Raw genomic sequence first — 17,365 nt, 5'->3', positions numbered from 1 at the left:
ACCTTGCTACTAAAATTACTCAATGATCTATTCGTACCAACTTGATCTTTATAGTTGTTCTTCTATTAGATACCACAAAAAATTTCTATATTGACATCAATGACAAACATAGTCATGAATGTAACATATCATGATAATGATCTAATCATGTTTCTACAATACTTGCATAACTTCTTCTAGAATTAATATCTTATGCTTTCAAGGTTAGATTTATATACTAGACACATAGTATAATCTTTCTTTAACCTTGCTACTAAAATTACTCAATGATCTATTCATACCAACTTGATCTTTATAGTTGTTCTTCTATTAGATACCACAAAAAATTGCTATATTGACATCAATGACAAACATAGTCATGAATGTAACATATCATGATAATGATCTAATCATGTTTCTACAATACTCCTCCATAGGAATATCATCAACATTCATGCTTCCAATAAAACTTATGATGCATACCTTTGGGTTTATGCCTCTTATCCCACAACATAACCAAATCACCATACATGAACTTCCTTGGTCTAGCCTTCTTGTCAAAGAATGTCTTCATGGGCTTTTGATGCTCCATAATGTGATCAACTAGCCTTTTGTGCTCCTCCTCTAGCTTAGTTAGGTACATGATGTGCTTTTGTAAACCATTTTAGAATACTAGATCCTTGATCACTTCTGGTAGTTTATAGATGGATAGCTCTAAAGGGAGAGGAAGGCTAGTCTCAACTTCGTATACTAGCTCAAATGGAGAAATCTCAATTGCCTTCTTGGGTGTCACTTTATCTACTTAGAGAGCTTCATGCAATCTCTTCTACCAGTCCTTCTAGTTCTCAAAAACTAAGTTCTTCATGATATTGATCAAGTTCTTATTACTTGATTCTACTTGACCATTCCCTTGAGGGAAGTAATCTGATGAATGACTGAGGTGTACGTTGTTGTCATCACAGAACTCAATGATCTCTGAAGAAGAAAAATAAGTAGCATTATCCATGACAAGATTCAATGGCACTCCTAACCGTACCAAAATGTTCCCTTTGATGAACTCATAGATGACTTCAAAAGTAGTTTTCTTGGTAGACTTGGCTTCCACCCATTTGGTGAAGTACTCCATAGCAGTGATGATATATAAATGATCTATAGAAGAGGGAGCATTGATTGGTCCAATAAATCCAATTCCCCACTACTAAAAGGGTCTGTCAGTTACAACTAACTTTAGAGGTAGAGAAGCTAATTAAGGCTTGCTAGAGAATATCTTACATTTTTCACAATTGGCCACCCATTTATATGCATCTTTGAACATACCAAGCCAGTAGTAGCATTACATCAAAATCTTGTATGTCATGACTGTAGATGAGAAATGCACACCATAGGCCCCATTGTGAAATGTTGAAGCAGTCTTTCTTGTTGGGGCTTCTCCACACATCTTAAGAAGGTTCCATCTATTGCTCTCTTGTAGAGTTGGTCATCATATATGACATAGCTGATTTAATCCTCAGGTCTCTTTTCTATTTGTATGAAATCCCCATAAGTGATTAAGTAGCTAATATTTGAGAACTAGGGGGCTTGGAGACTGACCATTAGCACTCTTGAAGATTCATCATCTAGACTTGAGTCCTATTTTTTTGCAATTATCCTACACAAGACATTACCACACACTAACTTTGTTGGCTTGAGCTCAATGCCATATTCTTGCACTTTTTCTATCCATGTTCCACTAGTATTACAACCTATCTCTTTCTGGTTTAATATTCTTTTGACAACTGAGTTAGATACATAAACCACAACATGCAAGTGTAATACATAGGATCTGAAATTCTTGAGTACTCTTACAACTACATAGGCATGCTTTTCCATTTGAGAGTATCTTAATTCATTCTCTTTAAGAGGAGTACTCATGAAAGAGATTGGTGCTTGGATATCTTCCTTATTTTCCTACATGAGTATTGTAGATAGCATGTGGGATAAGGCATATCAATATAGTATGAACTCTTTAGTGTAGTCTAGGTGGACTAGAATAGGTTCTTTGGCTATGTTTTCCTTGATTTGATTGAAAGCCCTTCTTCTAGAATCATTCTATTTGAAGCTTTGACTTCCCTTCATCATATCAACTATGCATTGGGTAATTTTAGAAAAATAAGGGATGAAGCATCTCAGAAAGTTCACTAATCCAAAGAATGATTTTACTCCATATTTTGTTCCTAGAAAATTCAATTGTTGGATAGCTCTAACCCTTTCTAGGTCAATCTCGATGCCTTATTGGGAGACTATATGACCTAACAATTTTCCTTCTATAACATAAAAGAATGAGTTCTCGTGCTCCCTATATCTTTTCAGCACCTTCTCTAGGTCTCTTAGGTGATTTTCTCTTTTCTTAGAGAAGACTATTAGATCATCTAGGTATATGATGATGATTTTATCCTTGAGATCAACAAAGGAGGAGTTCATGGCTCTTTGAAAGGTGGCTCCAAAATTAATGAGTCCAAAAGGAATCCTATTATATGCAAATTTTCCCCAAGGGGCGGTGAATGTTGTCTTGAACTAATCTTCTAGTTTGGTTGAAACCCAAAAATCCATCTAATATGGACATCATTTCAAAGCTAGCCACTATTTATAGAAGATGATCCATGTTGGGCAAGGCATAGTTTTATTTTAGAGATGCTTGATTCAAATTTTTGAAATGTACACAATTTCTAATCTCTCCATTCTTCTTTTGGTTAGGGACAATATTGGCTATCCATGTAGAATGGTGTATGGGGTAGATGATTATTGCTTCGACATCTTGTGAACTTCTATAAAGATGACATCTAAGAACATAGGGTTGTAACCACATTGCTTCTATCTAAAGGGAGTAACTTTGGATTTGACAGGGACTTTGTGCTTGAATTCATCATTTCTAAAGGTCTTTAGGTCCTCATATCCCCAAGAAAATACATCTTTGTATTCTAGCAGTAGTCCCTTTTCTTTAGCCCTTTCCTCATTTGAGCAACTACTACAAATATTAACCATTTTGGGTTTATATTCAATGCCAATGTTCATCCCTTCAAATTGTCTAGAAGTACCACCCTTCCTACCCCTTTCCCTTCTGATAAATGTATCATTCTTATTAAATAGTTTTCCAAGGGAAATGAGGTGTTGAGGTATCTTATTGCATTTGAGTTACTTGGCTCCAAGATCCAACTCTTTCTTGGTGTGAGGGGAGAAATATTTATAGGTATTTTTAATTCCTTCCAATTACTGATCACTAAAAGGTTCAGAGCCTTCTAGGAAAGACTTGATCTATTTATCATCATTGAAAACTTTCCATGTCTCAATGTTGTCAAGAACATTGGGCCTAAATAAGACTTAAAATTTGTATTGATTATCTATAAAGTATGGATGTAGAAGTATAAGTGAGGATGAGGCAACCAACAAATCCTTCCTTGCATTGTGTTCCCCTGTAACAACTTTAATCGAGAAGGTGTCTAGGTTCTTAATCTCATCCTAGACCCTATTTCTATAATTTTTGAGCCTTTCATTCTTTACAATTTACTTAGCCTGAACTTGTTTTAATATAAACTATGCATCTCCTTGAGCTCTTAAGACTTTCACTTCTCTCTACTTTTCAATAGTAATACCTAACAACAAGGCTTCATACTCTATTGTGTTGTTGGTATTTTTGAATTGCATCTTGTATGCAAGTTGAGTTACATCTCCATCCGAGGATACAAAAACCACACTAAATCTAGACCTAGCAATAGCACAACTTCCATCAAACTCTAGGGTCCAAATCTCTAGGTCACTAGGAGGCTTTGGTTGACTTTCTAAATGATTGAAGTTAGAGAACATCATGTAATTTCCAAACTCCATCTCTTGATATAGGATCCATGCCTTATGTTCATTAGACTTCAAGACTATGAATTTGGCCTTCTCCTTAGGTTCCAACTTGATTTTCTTATTTTCCATAGGGATTATGGCATGAGACTAATCTATCTTGATTTCTCCTCCAATGTCCCTACAAAATCTCCTAATCAAAAGAATATTGTAGTTGGCTAGAATATCTAGTACCAGGATGGTTAACTTCATTCTCTTTGCAAGATGTATGACCAATGCTACTTGTGCATATTTCACTTGTCCTAATAGAGGGACTTGCTTTCCATCCATGGAATAGTAATATCCAAATGTCTTGGTAAGGGTTAAGCCAAGGGCATGAGCAACAAAAGAGTGCATGACATTATTAGAGGCTCCATAATAAATTATGTAGTTACTAAGCTTATGACCATTTCCATATAAGGAAACATAAAATGGATATAGTTTCTAGCTATGGGAGGTAGCCAAGACTGATGCTTCTATCTCTTTGAAGAGAAAAGACAAGACATACTCTTCATCGGCTAGTGGGACACTATCCAATTGAGGCTGGTCATTGCTAATGGTAGAATTTACATTAGGCAAAGTTTTAGCATTAGCATCCCCTTTACAATAATCTAATAAATTTTGTAATTAAACAAGATGGGGTTTTAGATAATCAAAGGGAGATACCTAGATACAAACATCTTTATTATGTTGTATTATGTCAAATGAGGAGTGAGAATTACCATTTTACTTGAACTTTGAATGATCTTTCCTCCAAGATGAGGAAGTGGATGCTCCAACTATAGTTGGTGAAGGGCTAGAGGTTGTGTTTTGGGTAGGAACATAGTTCACTAGATTCTTTTCTCTCTGACTTCTTATAGCCATGGTCATCTAAATTCCATCCAATATGGAAAAGAAGTCACCTCCAACCTCTAAATTTGATTCATACTCCAAAAAAATGTTCCAGAGTCACCATGGAGAGCAGAATCATCTTCACTTTCAAGGTACTCAATTTTTAGCTTATTACTAGTAGTAAGCTTCTTATACCTATTCATTTTTGGGTAGGAATCACCATCATTATCCACTCTTAGGTAAAATATGAACATATTTTGCTTCTTGGGAGGTGCCTCAATATTAATCTTTTGCTAATAGGATGGTAATTGTAGTGGTTTGCCTTCATGTTGCCTTTGAGGAATGTCTTGATGTGGTTTCTGGAATGAGGGAAAAATCCTCCCCATTTTCCTTTTCGTGGTAATAATCTCATTTGGGATCTTCTAAAGCATCACTTTAGTGTTTTTAATTATACCAATGGAAGAGATTGTTGAGCCTCCACTTTGAATATCTCTATTCTATTTCCCAGTTGCTATGAGATCATGTTCCTACTCTATTTCCAAGGTCTAAGCATCTTGGAGATTAGCTACATGAACTCATCTAACTTGAGTAAAGGGGCATGGAGCTATTGAAGAACATTTTTTGATTGTTTCTAGTGGGTTTGCTTGCACCAGGGATCCTTTTGACCAACTTATTAAACTGTACAATGAAGTATCGCATAGGAACATTGGGTTTCTTCTTTATCTAGGTAAGTTGTGTCAATAGAGTGTGTTCATCCTATGTACTCTTTTAGAGTGCTTCAAATTGATTCTACATGTCATCCCAGCTTGTGATGTATCCCATCGAGAGATGTTGAAACCAGTCAGTTGCATTCTCAACCACAGTTTCAAAAAACATCCTCACTACTACATCTTCATGGTTAGAACAAACAATACTACATGTGGCAAAGAAATTTGAAATATTCTCATTAGCCAAAACCTTCCCATCACCATTAAATTTGGGAAAATTCTTTTGAGAAGCTCTAGGTAAATCATTGTTAGCTAGAAGCTAAAGAGAGCCAATAGCATTGTCCCAAGGAATATTCATTAAGGTAGGAATGACTATTGGTATGGGCTGAAAAATAATAGTAGTAGGGGCAACTAATCTATGAAGAGTGAGGGCATTATGCAATGATGGGATCTGAGTGTTAAAAATAGGAGGAGAGGATGAATGACTACATATTCAAGAAATAGGATGAGGTAGCAGAATAGAGCTCCACAGATACCCTAAATCACTAGATCTTATGAGCAACTCCTACTCCTTAGAGGTCTTCCAATATAGGTAACTCATCTTTCTTTAGTTTTTTAAACATTGGGTCAATTTTCCCTTTATTGCAAGTACCATAGGTATATTTAGGATCTAGTGTGAATGTTCTTTATTCACAATGGGCACATTTATCTTAATCTTCTTTCTCATAAAACCCCCTCCCAATATTCAATAATGGCCTCTTCTCTTTCAAGGGTGAAGCTTACTCTTCCATATTGGTCAAGGGACTTTCAACTTTTCTAGGAAAGGTGTTAGTTGGCATTTTGAACCCAATTTTAAAACTTGGTAACTTGGTCACCTTGATAAATTTTTCATATTTTTCCCCTTAGTCTCACCTAATCCGTATTGAAAAATGCTTTATGAAATCTTGTTTCAAGAAGGAAATATTTAGACTTGTTATAATAGCAAGACACGTGACACATGTGCCAAAACTTGAGATCAAGAAAACCAAGTTCAGATGGTACGAATCATTTCCAAACCACTTCGTAAATATTGAACAAGGTTTAGTGATTCAATGGTTCAAAGTTTGAGTTTGTAGAGCCTAAGTTTTAGCTTCATTTTAAAATGTACCTCAATAGTTCGAAGTTCAAATGCAAATCCAAGTCAGAATTTGATATGTAGATTCAGATATCCTAGTTTGAAGTTCAACTTCAAATTTAGAGTTTAGCTCAGAGAAATGATTATGGGTGTAATTTAGTGGTTCAATAGGCTCAATAGTTCAAAGATTCAATTTTAACAACTATAATAGATTTTCTTAAAAATGAAAATTAAGTTTCAATACAGGGGTCATAACTTTCAAACCCACTATTGGATCATGCTCAACTTTGGATATGTGTTATGAAACATAATTTTCTAAATTAAAAATTGATAAATTTTCAAAATGTTTCCTAATTTGTGAAATACATATGACTGTTCAGAAAATTGTTAAATCAACACTAATAGTCACAGAATTCAAATTACAGAATATGAGTCAGATTTTGGCAGCTATATTTCTCAATTTGACCATTGGATTAGGCTGAATTTTAGATGTCTTGAAAAATCTAATTCTCTAAATCTCCTCCAAATATTTTTGTTAGATTTAGTATGATTCAAAAATTACAGGTTTTTGAGTGCGGCACTATCAAAATCAACAGTAATAGCCATAATATGCAAATCACAGAATATCAGTTACACTTTTGGGGTCATAATGTTTATTCTAACTATTAGATTTTTTTGAATTTTGGATTTTTTTGACTGACCTAATTCTTTAAATTCTCTCTAAATGGTTTTATCAGATCTATCATGGATCAAAAGTTATGATCATTTCTATGAACTATCAAAATTGTCATGACAATTATGAAAAGATGACATCATTTCATCACTGATAAATACCACATGTCAAAGTCTTCTTATAAACATTATAAAATGATATCGATAAAGTATTAATTATAATGTTTATAAAGACTTTATTCTATAGAAGGAAATGGATAAAGGAAAGTGACCGTGAACAATGATCAAAGCAAAGGAGATTTAATTATGACAATTTCCAGGAATCAGTTGCCCAAACTAAATTGAAACTGACAAGGGAAAAGATAAATATGCCAACTGAAGATAGAATTGGGGTTCTAACTTTTAGATCCTTTCTTTCCTAAGACTTTGTGCTAAAGAAGAGAGAGCCATTTTCCTAGTTTTTCTTATTTGTTGTGATCTAGAGTTCCACTGTTTAGGCAGATTGTGTGTTGCGTGAGAGGACAAATTTTGGTTGTATGAAGAGGGAATCTTTTTATTCTAATTAGAGATGCCTACTTTTATTTTACTTATCTTTTCTAGTTTTCTAAAAATAATTTTAGTAGAAGTAGTATTTTTTTTTATTTGAATGAAGGTTCTATCATTTTGAAGATTATGTGCTTCATATTGTTCTCATTCTTGGTTTAGGTGTGAATCAAGACTAAATAATGGAATCGAATTCTACTACTATATTCATTTATTGTAGGGGCTTGCAGGGGCTATTTTTTATTTTTTTAATATTTCTTTTTCTTTTTGACTACATATTGAGTGTTAAGATTGTATACTTCCATCCTTTCTATTATAATTTTCTCCCTATCCAAGAAAAGTGTGGGTAGCCTTTGCTTTCAGGTTAAAAGAATTTCTTAAATCTTATTCATTATAAATCTAATCAGGGAGCTATACCCTATAAAATTCAAAGGTCACTTGTACAATTCAATAGCAAAGTGACCCAACTATTGGTATCTTTTTGCATCTTTATTTTTGGGAAAATAAGAGTTGTTTTGATGGTTCACTGTGTGAAGACAAATTTGTTCATCAATAGATTTTTGGTGACTCTTCTAGGGATTTATAATTGATAGATCAATGGTTTTCTTTCCTTGGTGAAAATTATTATCTTTTCTTGCAGGAGATTGGTGACTTTGTGTAAAGACCATTTCAAATATGAAAGTCATGAGAAAGTCAAAGCCAAATCCTTCTCTCATGGAACTTTATCAGATGGATGATAAATTGTTGTGTGAATTTGAAGAAAACTATAAATAAAGTGTCTCTTGAGGTATCAAGAACAACATAAGCATGGAATATGATTCCACATCTTGGCTTTTGTGGAAAATCCTTTGTGTGAGATTTCATAAATTAAAAGACTTGCAAGAATGTGTGAAAAGAGTGGTAAAGATGAAAGAAGAATTGATGGTTTATGACAAAAAAACTCCTGTCATAAACATCTCTCACATTTACTTAGTCTTTGATGATCAAAATCATGACCAAGAAGCTTTGGATAAAGATGATAAAAGTCTTCTTGAAACTTTAACATCTTTTGATATGGAAAATTCTAGAAATGATGATAATTGTTCCACTTTGGAGCATTTTAATGGCAAAGAATTGCAGAACAATGTTCAGTTGGAAGTTGAAAGTTTGGTCTATGCTAGAAATGTAAATAAAGAGGATTCTATAGGAACAAATATTCATGACCAGCCCATGGAAGCATCTATTTGTTTTGATGAATGTTGCAAAAGAAAGATACTTATTGACCAAGTTTCTTTGCATGCTGAAAATCTTTTTGAAGAAAGAAATCATGAAGTGAACTTTCAGCTTATGTCTTCGCCTAATAAATATTTTTATTTCATTTCAAGAGAGGACATTTCTTATACTGAGTTTGATCCTACGGTTATTGAAAGTAGTTTTTAAAAACTCCTACTTTTAAATATATGTCATGAGGATAATTTAGTTTGTAACATGCATGAGGAAACTATGAATTCCAATTTTCCTTTTGCATGTCAAGACAAGACTTTGGCTGATATAACACCAGTAGAGAATCAATAAAAAAATCTCAATGATGAGATTATTTGGAGCAGCATGAATGTATTATACTTCATGCTGAACATATGAACGACTTTGAAATTAGGGATAATCCTCTCTTCATTCCTTGTGATCTTTGTGATATTAATGAAGAAGAAGAAGACCATATTGGAATTGTTAGCAATATGAACATAAATAAAAAAAGTAAGGAAGCTACAATAAGTCCAAAACATGATAGCTAGTTGGAAACTCCTTCAAAAAATAATGCATGGCTCCTTAAGATAGTTGAAGATGACTTGATGGGTGATGTCCAAAGGATCATTGAGATGCATGGAGAAGATAACCTATGCAAGGTTGAGGTAAATGATGCTTAAACTTGATTCTTTTAGTTTCCAAATATAAGGATCTTGATGCCTTCTTTGTTAAGTCCCATGTTATCCATGATATGGTAATTGATGAATTAGAATTTAAAATTTCTGCATTTGATGAAAAAATTAAATATAATCCTTTCTTGTTTATTCTTACTACAACTCAAGATAAGTGGTCTCAACCTCAAATGTTGGAGGCTTTTTTTTTTAAGAATGAAGTTATTGATGGGCTTATGGAAAGGAAAATTTCAACAAGATTAGATCCAAAGGTTGATTCACATGCTTCTATGAAGCTCTTCCCCAATGCCTCCCTCATCCATGGTTTAGTTTTATTTTCTCAAGAGGAGGACATGGCTATCAGTAGTATACATTTTTTTATTCAAAATGATGCTAAGGTATTGTAGCTAGTTATTTATGATGAGAATTGGGTTTTTGGATCTCTTTTTTTTTTAACATTTTGGCATTGGTAGTTGAATACCTTGTTGTAGCAGTTGCTAAATATTGGTTTGGAATGACACACCTCAAGTACCAATTTCTCTTCCACAATAGAAGATACTTCTTATAGCCTATTAATTTTTTTGGATAAGTAGTTGAATGATCCTTTAAAAGTATGGGCTCTCAGCTTTGTCTTGTGTAAATAAAGTTTTTGGTTGTGCATAGTTTAGTTTTCCTTGTTTCTATTTGTTGTTGCCTTGTGCTTTATTTAGGTGCTTAGAGTAGGTTTTTTTTCCTTCCGTCTTCTTTTTTTGTTTCTCTACTCTCCCTACAAGAATCCCTTCCTCTTTTTTTCATGTGCTTTAACTCGATTTCCCAGTAGACTAGGCATTGTTCTTTCTACCAAAAGATGTTAGATTCTTTATGCGCCTATCATGCACATACTCCCCAATATGAGCCAATGTTAGTTGGAATTTTGAACCCCAATTTCAAAACTTGGTAACTTGGTCCCCTTGATAAATTTTTCATATTTTGCCCCTTAGTATCACCTAATCCATGTTAAAAAATGCTTTGTGGAATCTTGTTTCAAGAAGGCAATATTTAGACTGATTGTTATAATAGTGAGATAAGTGACACATGTGCAAAAACTTGAGATCAAGAAAACCAAGTTTAGATGGTATGAAGCATTTGTAAACCACTTTGTACCTATTGAATAAGGTTTAGTGACTTAATGGTTCAAAGTTTGAGTTTGTAGAGCCCAAGTTTTAGCTTCATTTTCAAATGCACACACTCAAGGCTTTCTATTATAAATTTGGAACTAATTGAAAAAGGTTCAAAAGGTTCAAATAGTTCAAATGGTACAAAGGGTATGAAGGTTCAATATGCTTTTCAAATGGATTCATTGATTCGATATGGCTCAACAGTTTGAAGTTCAAATGTAGATCTAAGTCAAAATTTGATATGCAGATTTAGATATCCTAGTTTTCAATTCAACTTCAAATTTATAGTTCAACTCAAAGATATTATTATGGGTGTGATTTAGTGGTTCAAGAGGTTCAACAATTCAAAGATTCAGTTTTAACAACTATAACAAAATTTCTAAAATCTGAAAATTAAGTCTCAATATGGGGGGTCATAACTTTCAAACCCATCATTGGATCGTGTTTAGCTTTGGATATGTGTGAGTAAACATAATTTTCTAAATTCAAACAAGATAAATTTTCAAAATGTGTCCTAATTTGTGAAATATATTTGACTTTTCACAACACTGTCGAATCAACACTAACATTCATAGAATGCAAATTACAAAATATTAGTCATATTTCAGGGACTGTATTTCTCAATCCAACCATTGGATCAAGATGAATTTCAGATATTTCTTTCCAAACTAAACTCTCTAAATCTCCTCCAAATTTTTTTATTATATTTTTTATGGATCAAAAGTTATGGGTTTTTGAGTGCGGCATTGTCAAAATCAGCACTAATAGTCATAATATGCAAATCAGAAAATATTAGTCATGCTTTGGGGGTCATAAATTTTATTATAACTATTGGATTTGTTTGAATTTTTGATATTTTTTGACTGAAATAATTCTATGAATCCTCTCCAAATGGTTTTGTTATATTTTTTATGGATCAAAAGTTATGATCATTTATGTGAACTATCAAAACTATCATGACAATTATGAAAAAAATGAAAACATTTCATCACAGATAAATACCACATGTCAAACTCTTCTTATAAACATTATAAAATAATATCCATAAAGTCTTAATTATAATGTTTATAAAGAATTTATGTTATAGAAGGAAATGGATAACGGAGAGTGACTATGAACAATGGTCAAAGGAAAGGAGATTTAATTTATGATAATTTCCAAGAATCAATTGCCCAAATTAAATTGAAACTAACAAGGGAAAAGATAAATATGCTAGCTAAAGATAGAATTGGGGTTGCAACTTTCAGATCCTTTCTTTCCTAAGACTTTGTGCTAGAGAAGAGAGAGCCATTTTTCTAGTTTTTTTTTATTTGTTGTGTTCTAGAGTTTCACTGTTTGGGGAAATTGTGTGCTGCATGAGAGGAGGAATTTTGATTGTATAAAGGGGGTAGTTTTTTATTATAATTAGAGATGCCTAATTTTATTTTAGTTTTCTTTGCCAATTTTCTGAAAATAATTCGATCAGCAGTAGTATTCAGAAGTAGTATTATTTTTGAGTTGAATGAAGGTTCTATCATTTTGAAGATTGTGTGCTTCAGATTGTTCTCATTCTTGGTTTAGGTGTGAATTAGGATTGAATAATGGAATCAAATTCTACTACTATATTCATTTATTGTACTTGGGCTATTTTTTGTTTGTTTAATATTTCTTTTTATTTCTAACTACATATTGGGTGTGAAGATTGTATGGTTCCATTGTTGTATGCTAAGTCCTTCCTTTCTATTTCAGTTATAATAATTTGCCCCCTATCTAAGAATAGTGTGGGTAGCCTTCACTTTCAGGTTAAAAGAATTTCTTAAATTGTATTCATTGTAAATCTAATTAGGAGCTACACCATATAAAATTTAGAGGGCACTTGTACAATTCAATGGCAAAGTGACCCAACTATTGGTATCTTTTTGCGTCTTCATTTTTGGAAAAATAAGATTTATTTTTATAGTTTATTGTGTGAAGAAAAATCTATTCACCAACAAAAGGGTATTCAACTTATTTATTATATCCTCTTGTTTGTCCTAGAAACTAAGGTTAGGTTGCACTACTAAGATTTGTCTCTCATGAGGTGACACCATTTCTCCTTATGAGTTGTTATGCATGGCTCAATGAATTGAGTTCTACATAGATAAGCCCTAAGTTACTTAGTAAAGCCACATATAGAATTACTAAGAAAACTTAGGATATATTAGTTCATTCCCTAGAAGAGTCGCCAAAAATTATTGTTAGTAGTTTGTCTCCTTTATCTTTCTGATTTATACCTTGACTCTTAAACTACCCAATGGCTTGTGGAGAACAAAAAAGTTAACAATAGAATGGGTTAGTATAGTAATCTATCAAAGACCCCCAAATTGAAAGGTACAATTCCATTTAAAATGAAATATTTTCAATGAATTTTGTTTTTTGGATTTTAGGGGTATTCTCTTAACCATATAGAAGAAGAGGCAAATACCAGATTTCTCAACACTTTAAATAACCTAGGAAAGTGAAAATGGGGACTAACTCACAACATGTAATCTATTCTGACTTTAATGTAAGACATGGAAACATGCATAACCAACTATGATAGATGAAAAAATAAAAATATGGAAAAATGGGTAATTCCTAGATTAAAAAGTTAAATAATATTTTCACAATACCTGGGTATCTATCTCTTAGCTACTCCATTGACCAATTTCTAGCCTCCTTATGAAACTAACTACACTAAGCACATATATTATGACATATATTAGAAAGAAAAAAGGGAAACTTATGCTAAAGAAAGTAAGGCATACAGTCTATTGAATGAAGGAAATAAAACCTAGTTCATTAGAATTCATTCAATTTTAAACAAAAGCTAGTTTGTTCCAAATATTACACTATAACTAAATGAACAACATAATTAAAATTGGACTCAGAGTCACACACAATAGTCCCAGGTACAGGGGTTCACCTAAAAGTAATTTTTTTGATCTTATTAACTTCCCAAAAAGTTACATATATAACCTTCAGAAAAATAGCCAGTTACAATAGATGATTGCATTGTAGAGCATCTCTAAATAGAATAAGATAAAAATAGGACAATCTTGAGCTCATTTGCAGACCTCATAGAGTTGTCTATAATAAACTCCAAGGATTGTTTCCAGTGAAACAATGACTCCTTTCCCATCTTGAGGATTCCATGGCTAATGAACACATTAGTCTTCATGTCAATAACCACCTATAGTAGGGCCAACTACTCTATCAGTTTGTTTGATGCCTTTTGTATGGTGGTTTAATAATTGGAAACTATCTCTTTTAGATTGTGAGCATCTAAAACTAGACTTCCCAAATTTTCAATTAATGGGGGATCTTGAGCCTTCATTTGGTCTACCCATGTTCAACCAACCTACTTGAATTGCCTCTCTTATTACAGCTTTAGGAGTAGATTTTTGTTCTCCTCTTCATTCAGGTCAAATTGGCTTGATGAAGTGCTCTTGAGTGTAGAACTAATATAATCCATCAATTCTTTGTTTGAGGCCTTTAGGACCTCCTTTTCTTCTCTAAGCTCTTCCAACTTATCTTTACTTTTCTCATTGGTGGACTTCCATATGTTCACCATGGAGTCATGAATAGAGATACCAAGATCCATTGTTCTAATTTGGAATTCATCTTTGGAAAGCTTATGGAATTTTCCTTCCTTTTATGGCTTGACAATCTCTACCAATATGTGGCTAGTAGTTGAATTAGTGACCAATGTAGCAATTTTTTTCCACTTCTTCATTTTCTTATATGGCTAAGAAGAGGTGACTTGTATGATCAAGTCCTTTGATTAATCTACTTCTTCATATATCCTCTTCTTCCCATCAATAGCATCCTCGAGCCATGAATCAATAGAGAGCCCATTGAAATTATAATACAAGGAAGTATGATCAAATAACTACCTTGGTACTAGGGGAGTTTCTTTCTCTAGGAAGCAATAGGAAGGCAACAACCTTAGTCACTAAGAGGGTCAAGGTATCCCCTTGCTAAGATACATCTTTTTCTTGGCCATCCATGGGGTTGGTGTCACCATCCAAATTGATGATTTGAATAAGGGAGGTAGGCTTTGACACTAATTTCTCTTGTTCCTTCTCCTTCTCCTTGTCCCTTTCCTTCTCCCCAAATTTCTTGGTGTCCAAAAGAGAGACAACTCCATAGGTAGGACTGATTGGTACATTCTTCTCTAGAGGCTGGCCTCCACCTTGACCAATAGAATACATGTAATGGGCTTGCAAAACATGAAGTTGTGGTTGTGGTGGTGGCTACTATAATTGAGTAGACAACTCCAGAAGATACTCCATCCATTGAACCAGTGCTCTTAGTCCTCTTCTTCCTTTCTTGGGTCAACTCTACCTACTTATCTATTATTTTGATTATTCCATTCATGAGGACCTCTATGGTATATATGATAGGACCTACAGGTGGGATAGACAAAATCAGGTACCTTTAATCTTCTCATAGGATGTTGGGTGCATATATAATCCATCATCTACAAGGTCAAAAACATCAAAAAAATTGTTATATAACTTAATTTCATCAATTTTTAGTCATGACTAAAATTCCTCCCAATTCTAGTATTTGTTGAGACATTCAGCCCAGAAGTCCTCAATATCTAGAACATGCATGTAGGCATATCCCAACTTCAAGTGATCTCTTACAAAGTTGACTGAATCATATTGAGGCTTGAGTACCTCATAGTCTACCAATTTGATTTTGTTCTAAAAAATATTCACTAGATTTTGAGCATCAAATTTGGAAGCACATGAATAGGGTCCAACCTCTATGGGGAAGTGAATCCTAGCTATTTTCTTTACATTAGAACACAAGGTGTTCACTTTAGGAATTTGTTGACATAATTTGAGTAGAACTACCTTGTCTGTCAAGTACCTGGACAGTCTCTTGGGAAAACCATCAAAGGCATCTATATGCAAGTAAGTGAAGCTTAGAAATTGGATGAATGAGCATCCAAACTAGTTGATAGTCAAAATTGCCTCTGGTGAGAATATTTTTTAGGGAATCCTTGCAATTCTCAACATAGCCTCATTGTGAGGGGATCATTTAATACCACATACTCCTTAAAGCTTCTATGCAGTTGTAGATGGGATAAAACTCATACACCTTCATACACTTGTCATAGTTTTGAATGCTAGGAAGGTCAGGCCATAGGTGGTGAGTGACAAAGGCATAAATTAGATAGGAGGACATGTAAAATTGTTTAAATCCTCTAGCCAAATTCATCCATGAAGCAAGCTCATCACAAATGATTAATGCCTAGTCAATCTGCATACTCTCAACATAGATAGCTTACACTAGGAAGAGATGGTGCTCAATGAGCTCTAAGATCTCCTCTTTTCCTTTTAGTTTTAGTAGTAGAGCAAGAATATCTACTCTCTCTTTTCAAATTTGTGCTATGTAGGGTCTTGGGCAATTTTCTCTTCTTCAAATGAGGAGTCAGAAACCATGTTCTCTACATGAATTCCTATCTAAGGGTCTTCTTCTCATTGAATATAGATGTAGAAGAGCCAAAGTCAATATCACAATACTCCTCTTTTATGGGAATGTGGAATGCAAACTTCATTGGTGCCTTGTTTATCGAGATTAGGATAGATTGGTCAAGAAACAAAATTTGTTTTATTTCTAGGTTGTATCTCTTGATACATTCCCTTACAAGCTCTAGTGCATGTACTACCATTGGAAAAAAAATTGCCTCAACCAATCCACTCTCTTTAATATTTTGAGTGATTTGATTAATTGGTTGAGAATTGAGTCTTCTATGGAGATCAACCAAATAATAGAATTTGAATGACATATCTGTTAGCTCTTTCAATTCACTCTCTAGGCCTATAACTTATTGTAATTGTTGGTGTAAATAAGTATTTACTTATTACACTTACTTAAGTTTACTTAGGTTAATGCATTCTTTAATTATTTTGCATTATTTTATTTGTGAGACACTTAGGAGTTTGTGCACTCTTGTGAGTTGTCTTGATGACATCATAGGGGTCTGCACCTCTTTTAAGCACATGTTGTCTACAACACAGGAATCTTCTACACACATATGACACGTAGTCATTCTTATCCATTTATCTAGAATGTTGGATAAGGTGCTTAGTTGTCTTATCTTTTGGTTGTTTCTAGAGACATTCTAGGTGCTTCTTGAGAGGCCTTTATATATAGGCACTCCTAGTGTGTTTGAACATCACATTCTGAACAGAGCAATGTATTTAGACATACTCTGATTAATTGATCATATCCATTTTTGGTCTATTGTGTGCTTGTGTTTGAGTTCTTAGTTCTTGGGTGAATTTTTCCCTTAGAAAAATTCTTACATGGTATCATAGGAATTTGGAGACTTTCTCAACACATAGCAGTTTTGAGACCATGCTTGCTTCATAGCCTCAGCCCGAATCTACAGTATTGCAAAAATTGGGAGTGTCTAGAGCTAGATCTGACCTCACCATTGCATCTAGAATGCTAATTTAGTGAAAATCGGCTATATAGCTGCCTACCCTAGGCTAAAGTCAATTGTGAGGCAAATTTTTTTCTGCAAACTAGCACTCAAAGGACCCATTTGCAAAATTGGTATGATCATTTCAGATTTGTACATTTAAT

Source organism: Cupressus sempervirens, chromosome 1, assembly GCF_028749045.1.
Source record: "Cupressus sempervirens isolate cs-2001-9-10 chromosome 1, ASM2874904v1, whole genome shotgun sequence".
NCBI classification, from domain to species: Eukaryota; Viridiplantae; Streptophyta; class Pinopsida; order Cupressales; family Cupressaceae; genus Cupressus; species Cupressus sempervirens.
This window is presented reverse-complemented; position numbering follows the sequence as displayed.